The sequence below is a fragment of the Lolium rigidum genome, chromosome 6 (genome assembly GCF_022539505.1).
Source record: "Lolium rigidum isolate FL_2022 chromosome 6, APGP_CSIRO_Lrig_0.1, whole genome shotgun sequence".
NCBI lineage: Eukaryota > Viridiplantae > Streptophyta > Magnoliopsida > Poales > Poaceae > Lolium > Lolium rigidum.
In genome coordinates, this window is record NC_061513.1 from 110,008,464 (window position 1) to 110,015,742 (window position 7,279).

A 7,279-nucleotide genomic window follows, 5' to 3' on the forward strand; every position below is an offset into this window, starting at 1 on the left:
GGATCCGCCTTCCTCTATACGTCGTCCCGGATCCGGGTTCCCTACTCGGACCTTCATGGATCCGGGTTCCTCCTAAGGTCGGTCGGATCCGGCTCCCTTGCTCTCGGGCCGGACATCTTCCGTCGGGATCAACGACAGCTCGGACCGCCCGATGGGCCACATGCCTCATCACCATCTGTGGGCCACCCGGGCTTGCCGGATCTAGGCACTGTCGATGGTACACCCATGAAGTATACCCACAACAGTGGTGGAGACAAAATTCGTGTTTTAACTTCATATTAGAGCCACATTTTTTAGATTTTTAAGTTCTTAACAAATAATTACCGGTTCATTAATTTGAAATCTTATGCATTTGTACAGAAAGAGAATCTTTTGGAACTTTTAAATACTCATGTTCAAGAAAGCTACAGTCCCTTCATTCCGTGGTAGGAACACCTAGGGTGTCACTAGTGGAAAACGGGCCTTTTGCACCGGTTGGTAAGGGCTATATGCACCGGATGCCCAACCGGTGCAAACAATCCGGTGCAAAAGGCCCCCCCCCTTTTGCACCGGTTCAGTTACGAACCGGTGCTAAAGGGTGCACCACGTGGCGGCTCCCGGGCGTCCGAGCGGGAGGACCTTTAGCACCGGTTCGTAATACGAACCGGTGCTAAAGGGTCTGCCGCGGCAGAAAAACGTCCCAAAATGCTGCCGCGGCAGAAAAACATTTTTTTTTGAATTATTTTCTACTCCCTTTTTTTCTTTTTTGGAATTTCTAATATTTTAGTTATTTCACAAGTTTAGTCTCTAACTACCCTTATCTCTACTCCAATTACTTACTCGTGCTCAAACTTCCCGCTCGGTCACCCATCCTCCCACTACTCTAGCACTAGCACGCTTAACTTCCAAGTTCCTTTCCATCCCGCATCCAAGTGCTTCGCGCGCATGTATGTGATAGTAGTATCATATCAATCCTATTAACATGTCGATCGATGTCATATTTCTTTATTGTTTGAATTTCAAATAATTATTTTAATAAACCAAAGTAATGTTGTAATAATAATCTTGAATAAATAAATAAACATTAACTTTATAATTTGTATTATTTTTAATTATTTTCAATTTTTTAATTTTAAATTTTTTTTGCCAAACCTAAAACCTAAAAATTAGAAAATCTTATAATTTGCTAAAAGTAATAGCAATCTTTATGCAGGATGCAATTATTAATTTTAATTTTTAAAAATAAAAAAATATAAAAATCCTAAATTTCTGGAAAAAAATTAAAATCTTCCTGCTTTCATATTTTCATTTGGAATTTTCAAAATCTAAAAATTAGCTAACCGGGTAAACCCTGGCGAATTCGGATGTAATTTTTTCCCACGATGATTTTGATATATTATACGTTTTTTTTTCGACGTCGTATGCAAAAGTTAATGCGGTTTTACCATTTTTCAAACATTTTTTGCAATAAATGTGAAAATTCAAATTTGTTAATTTTCCCTAATAGTAGGTTGCATAACATACATGAATCTCAAAAGATTTTATTTTTTGAATAATCTATCATTTTCTTTTCTATTTTACAGTGTTTAAAAAGGCGATCAACGGGGGGGTGGAGGTGCGTGGGAGCAGAAAAAACTTTTGCACCGGTTCGTGTTACGAACCGGTGCAAAAGGGTAGACCTTTTGCACCGGTTCGTAACACGAACCGGTGCAAAAGAGTTCGTGGCTGACGCCAACCTTTTTGCACCGGTTCGTGTTACGAACCGGTGCAAAAGGTCTCGCACGAACCGGTGCTAATGCCCCCTGGACGTGCAGACCGCACGAACCGGTGCTAATGACCCCTTTAGCACCGGTTCGTGCCAAATCCGGTGCAAAAGCACTTTCGAGGACAGGATAAAAGCTCTTGTTTCTACTAGTGTGTATTTGCTTCTTGCCCAAGGTTTCCTTAGCCAAAATTTTGGTTGATGCTTTTATTGCTCATAAGTTAGCTAATATTGGCTACAAAAACTAGAGCTGGTAATACAGCATTAGCATGCCAAAAAGTTGGCAACTATTTAAACAAGAACCAACTTTTTGGGCATGACCAAAACCTGCCACGATACACTTTGGTAACAATCCAAGTATAACCCTAGTCTTGTGACCCAGTCTATTCTGAAACTCATGTACACATGGTCACTCTCAAGTATAGTAACCATGTAAATATGTGTTTCATCACTTTCATGACTCGACATGTATGTAGTTATTTTACCATGCCATATAATATAATTGGTTTTAAAATTTCCACTTTTCATGTTATTATTTCCACTTTGGTTGAAGCTTATCTATCATTGTTTTTTATTATTTTACAGTTCACATAGATAGGAATGTCCAGGTTCTGAAAAATCAGTTATTTTACATGTTATGTTGTTGCCCGTGGAAATCATGAACCTGTAAGTTGCACTCAAAATATATGGCGTCCAACGTGAGGGGATAAGCATACATCATAACGTTGTCATCTCTCAAGTAGATGAGAAATAACTACTTCTAAGTATATGCTAAACATAAGATTCAGGCTAGTATAAGAAGGCGAAGGGCTTTAATGTACAACATTTTGATGAATAATAATAATAGTACTAATAATAAGTTGTGTGCATCATTTTAATGCTGATGCTAGGATTGACCTCTTTTTCAAAATTACAAAAACCCGATCGATGACTAAGACTAGCCACAATGGGAGTCATGCCATGTTGGCAAAAATCTGATGTGGCGCACCCAATTAATAAGGTGAGAGATAGGAGTGGTACCATAATATGATACCGTATATCATACCAGGTAAAACTAGAAAATTTAATGGAAAACACATCATATACACAAATTTGCATTGAGGTTCTACAAAATATTAAATATGATGATACTATGATACTATCTTATGATACTATGCATTGTGAGAGTAGTATCATAAATTAGTATCATACGCATGATACTAGTAGTGTATGATACTTCTCATTATGACTAGTGTAAGACGTATCAAAGCTATGCTATGGGCGCTTCCGCAAAAAAGAACATATACTATTTCCTCCTATTTCTTCTAGGCCTTTTGCTGTTACTTACTGTAAATAGAATTAAAGCTGCCGTTTGATGCAATGTTTTATATCTCTGGCAAGTCATCTGTGACCCTCTCCCCCATCTCTTCCCGTGCATTGGCAGCTGCTGAAGCCTGAGGGCAGCCCTCGTCGATCAGCTTGCTCAGACACCGAACGTGATAGGTAAAGTATGGCACACAATGATTGCAGGCTCTCTTTCCCATTTGAAGATGCTGAGGATAGGTCACTTTCTACTGCCATAGGAGCAGATCCCCAGTTGCCAGCTATGGCCACGCTCTTCTCCATATAGTGCTCACAGGCCGGTGTACTTTCTGGCTCTAGCTTGCAGACGAGCTAGCTAAAGAAGTATTAGTATCTTTTCATTTCTCGGAAGGCACGCTTGTGTAAGACTGTAAAAACACAGAGATAAGATTTACTACTCAGTGAAGAACATGTGCTACGCAGCTTGTGTCTTTTGCTCGTCGGCGTTTCTTCATGTTTGTTGCGCCAAGATTATGTTGTTTTCACTTTGAACTTTGAACTAGCCAAATGTGCAATTTGGTATCTCAATTTGGCATATATTGTGGCTGCTCAAAGGGAGTATAAGGGCATGCACAATGGGGTGTGACATTAGGCTTCTCCTAGAGTTGTCACATTATACTTTCGCCTAACCGAAGGGATGATCGATTAGAAAATAAGTGAATTTTTTTCTCCATCATGCCATATGCCTTTCCTTATTAACAAAATTTGATACTCTAATCCTCATTAATTAATTTCATACTACGTTATTGTTTGCCGAGTTCCGTCTCCTTTTACACTCGGCAAAGAGTTCCGAACTCTGCAAACACGTGATTTCCGGTAGTGACTACAAAGGATAACATATTATACAACTTTTTTTTATCAGTTTCGTAGTTAAGTCCTACACTGTCTGATTGCATATGAGTTGCAAGTTGGATTGCAGCTGAGTTTTTTTTTCAGTTATAAGTGTGCTTGCAAGAGTTTTTTTCAGTTGCAAGTGAGGATGCAAACAAGAAAAATATTAAAGACCATTAGATTTTCTTTGTGTTTCGTACTAGTCATGAGTTGCAACATGGGTTGCAACTGAGTTTTGATGATCTGACTGAGAACTAAGTTAATTCTCTATCGACTAAGAATTAGCCACATGCTATTTTTATTGACTTCTCCACCATTGTGCATGTTTTATGGTCTTATTGTACTAGCAATATACCATAGGATAAATGAGGAGAGAAAAGAAAGAGAGTTGTCTTCTCTTAGGCAAGAGTTGAACTCTTAATATTAAGATTAAAATTTTCTTCATTATACAAGATACTTATATATTTTGTACTAGTCTGTTTCAATTTAAATGTCGTGGCTTATTTTTTAAACACTGAAACATATCTAGATAACATGCGTATCTAAACCAAATCTAACCAAAACCGCCAATACTTAATTTGGAACAGAGTCTATTTTTAACCATATCATAATTCTAGGAGCATGCAGACAATAATGATTGGAGATAAGGCTGAGAGACACTAATCCCTTGTAAACAGCATGCAATTTCTAAGGTAGGACTGGGACAGAGAGTTGGTGCACATGAGCACCAGTGATCTCACTTCGAAAAATAAATTAAAAATCATATTTCTAAGCTTCATAAAAATCTGAAAATAAATCATGATGTAGCCGGTATTGTATACCACAATCGTGTAAATTTTCAACTGAAAATAATGTGTATTTTAGGCTACACAAAAATAACAAATGCATAGATCTGAGTATAGTGATTCAAATCTACAAAAAGAAAACAAATTTTGTCAATTTTGTATAGGTCAAAAAACTAAACATTTGAAATTGAGATTTTTTAGGTTAGTGGGGTACATCATTAGGTACTTTTAGAATTTTGTTACATAATTTTTTTAAACATATAAATATAATTTTAGAATTTTTTAATCTGGCAAGAGCACTGGATCCAATATGACTTTTCGGTAGGACTGTCATTATAATTAACGATCGATATCCATCCAGATTTCTAAGGAATTGCTTCTCCCCCGGTCTGGTTTGATTTCCTTTCGTACGCGCAGATAAACGAGCATATAGCAGCATGTAGCACCTTCGGAACAAGACAGCATGCGCCCAGGAGTCCAGGACCAGCACGCAGCGGCATCATGTTCATCTCCGCCGGCGCGCATCTGGTCGGTCTCTTTGCTCGTCCACGGAGGCGGCGCACTCCCACTGCGCCCATGCCTGCTCCACGAAGCGACGCCGACGGCCTGCTTTTGACGAGCACAAGATATGGTGGCGCTTTCCATGGATCGATCAATCACTCGGACGATGAACCTGCTTGTCAAGTTTCGCTAGCCCTGGCCCCCGGCTAGCGCAGCCCAGCTCCGAGGGTATCCCATTCGACGCCAACCCGGTTGCTTGGATCGATCGAGTGCGGCGCTTTAGTCTGGAGATTCGACGGACGGGGGCATATTCTGCTGTCGCTCCTACAATCCTGCCCGGCGTCGCCGTCGCCACATCGACGACACACGGCGGATCGATGCTCGTGCTCGTGCTCGTGCCAAAGGCGCCAAAAGATGGCTTGTCCGCGATCATGCCGCGCCTGCTAGCTAGCTGCCTGTGACAGATTGTCTCTCACAAAGACGAATCATGTTGGTTTGTCTTGTGCCAATTAATGCGGCGAAATTGGAGTTTGGAGGTGTGTGCGAGCATATTGCCAGATCGACCTGCCCATGCTTAGGTGGAGTAATCAACACATAGATTTGGTTGGGCAAGATAACATCCAAATTAGGTTTTAGGGCATCTCTACAGGCCCGAGGAATGTCACACGCGAAATGTTTCCGTTTTTTTCGTATGGATTGGGCCACGGACACTAAAACGGCCTTGCAGCCGCTTTTATCTATTTGTATCGGGACTATCCAGCGACGTGATGCAAATGATTTTTTTTTTTTGGATAAATTCACTGATAAAATTAATATAATCTACATAGTTCAAACGAAAAAATACATAGAATTTTCAAAACGAGCCTCCAAGGCCTCCAAACCCTAGCCCACTACTCGGCGTGGTTGGGAAGCTGGGTCGGGAAGACGATCATTTGCATCTTCCATGGCCAGTTGGGCGCCGACAAGTCCATGGGGATCACTATGGGCCATGCGGCGTTGAGGCTCGCTTGCGAACGGAGGACGTTAGGGTGGCGGCCCCGGAACGCAGCGACGGTGCGCGGCGTCTAGTTGGATGTCGGGGTGGCGGCCCCGGGTTGTGGTTCTCATCGAGGTGTTGGTGGCGAAGTCTTTGGCAGCATTGAGTTCATCGACCTCGTGTCGTGTGGGTGATGAGGTTTCTCTTGATGCTAGCCGGTGGCATCATATTGGCGCAACTCTCTAAGGGCCGACGTCTTCATCGACGACGCCGGACCTGGTCGGCGGACAACACCTCCCGATCAATTCCTACACACCGACCAGGTCGGCCGTTACCGTGCGCCGCACACCCCCGCGCGCGGTATGGGCCGGCCTGGTCGGCCCAGTTCACTATCTATTTTCTGTTTTCTGGTTCTTTTTTTTCTTTTTTCTTTTTTTGGTTTTTCTTTTTCTGTTTCTTTCTTATTTTGTTTTTATTTCTTTTCTTTTTGTTCAGATATGAAAATTGTTCAAATCTAAAAATTGTTTAAATTTGAAAAATGTTCAAAGTTGAAAAGTGTGCAAATTCAAAATTCGTTCAAATTCAAAAATTGTTCAATTTTAAGATTTGGTCAAATTTGAAAAATCGTTAAATTTAGAAATTTGTTCAAATTCAAAAATTGAAAATCGTTCAATTTGAAATTTGTTCAAACTTAAAACTTTTCATATTCAAAACATAGAAAAAATGGAAAGAAAAAATGAGAAAGGAAAAAATAAAACAAAGTGGGCCGGCCCAACATACCTGGCCTGGGTGTGCGGTGGTCCGTCCGCACCGAGCTGGTCGGTGGACAGCACCTCCCAGCGGATCAGCTGCATTTATATGGACAGGGCAACATATATTGTATGGGCTAACATTGCCGGTTCGATTGGCCCGAGAATGCTAAGGTAATCCAATACTCTATCTTGGACCACATAATTTTGTAATGGGCTTAATGTACTTGTCGTTACTTTAAGGTACACACACGATCACGATCAATTCGCTTGATAAGCTAAAAAAAATCAATGCGGTTGATGCAATTGCACAATATATTGGGAGTATATTACGTATTACATTAAATTAAATGTA

General features: G+C 40.7%; 1 pseudogene; it reads right to left on the reverse strand.

Moving 5' to 3' along the window:
- Nucleotides 1-7,029, reverse strand: part of LOC124663102 — a 23,057-nt pseudogene extending 16,028 nt beyond the window's left edge.
- Nucleotides 7,030-7,279: the final 250 nt, after the last annotated feature.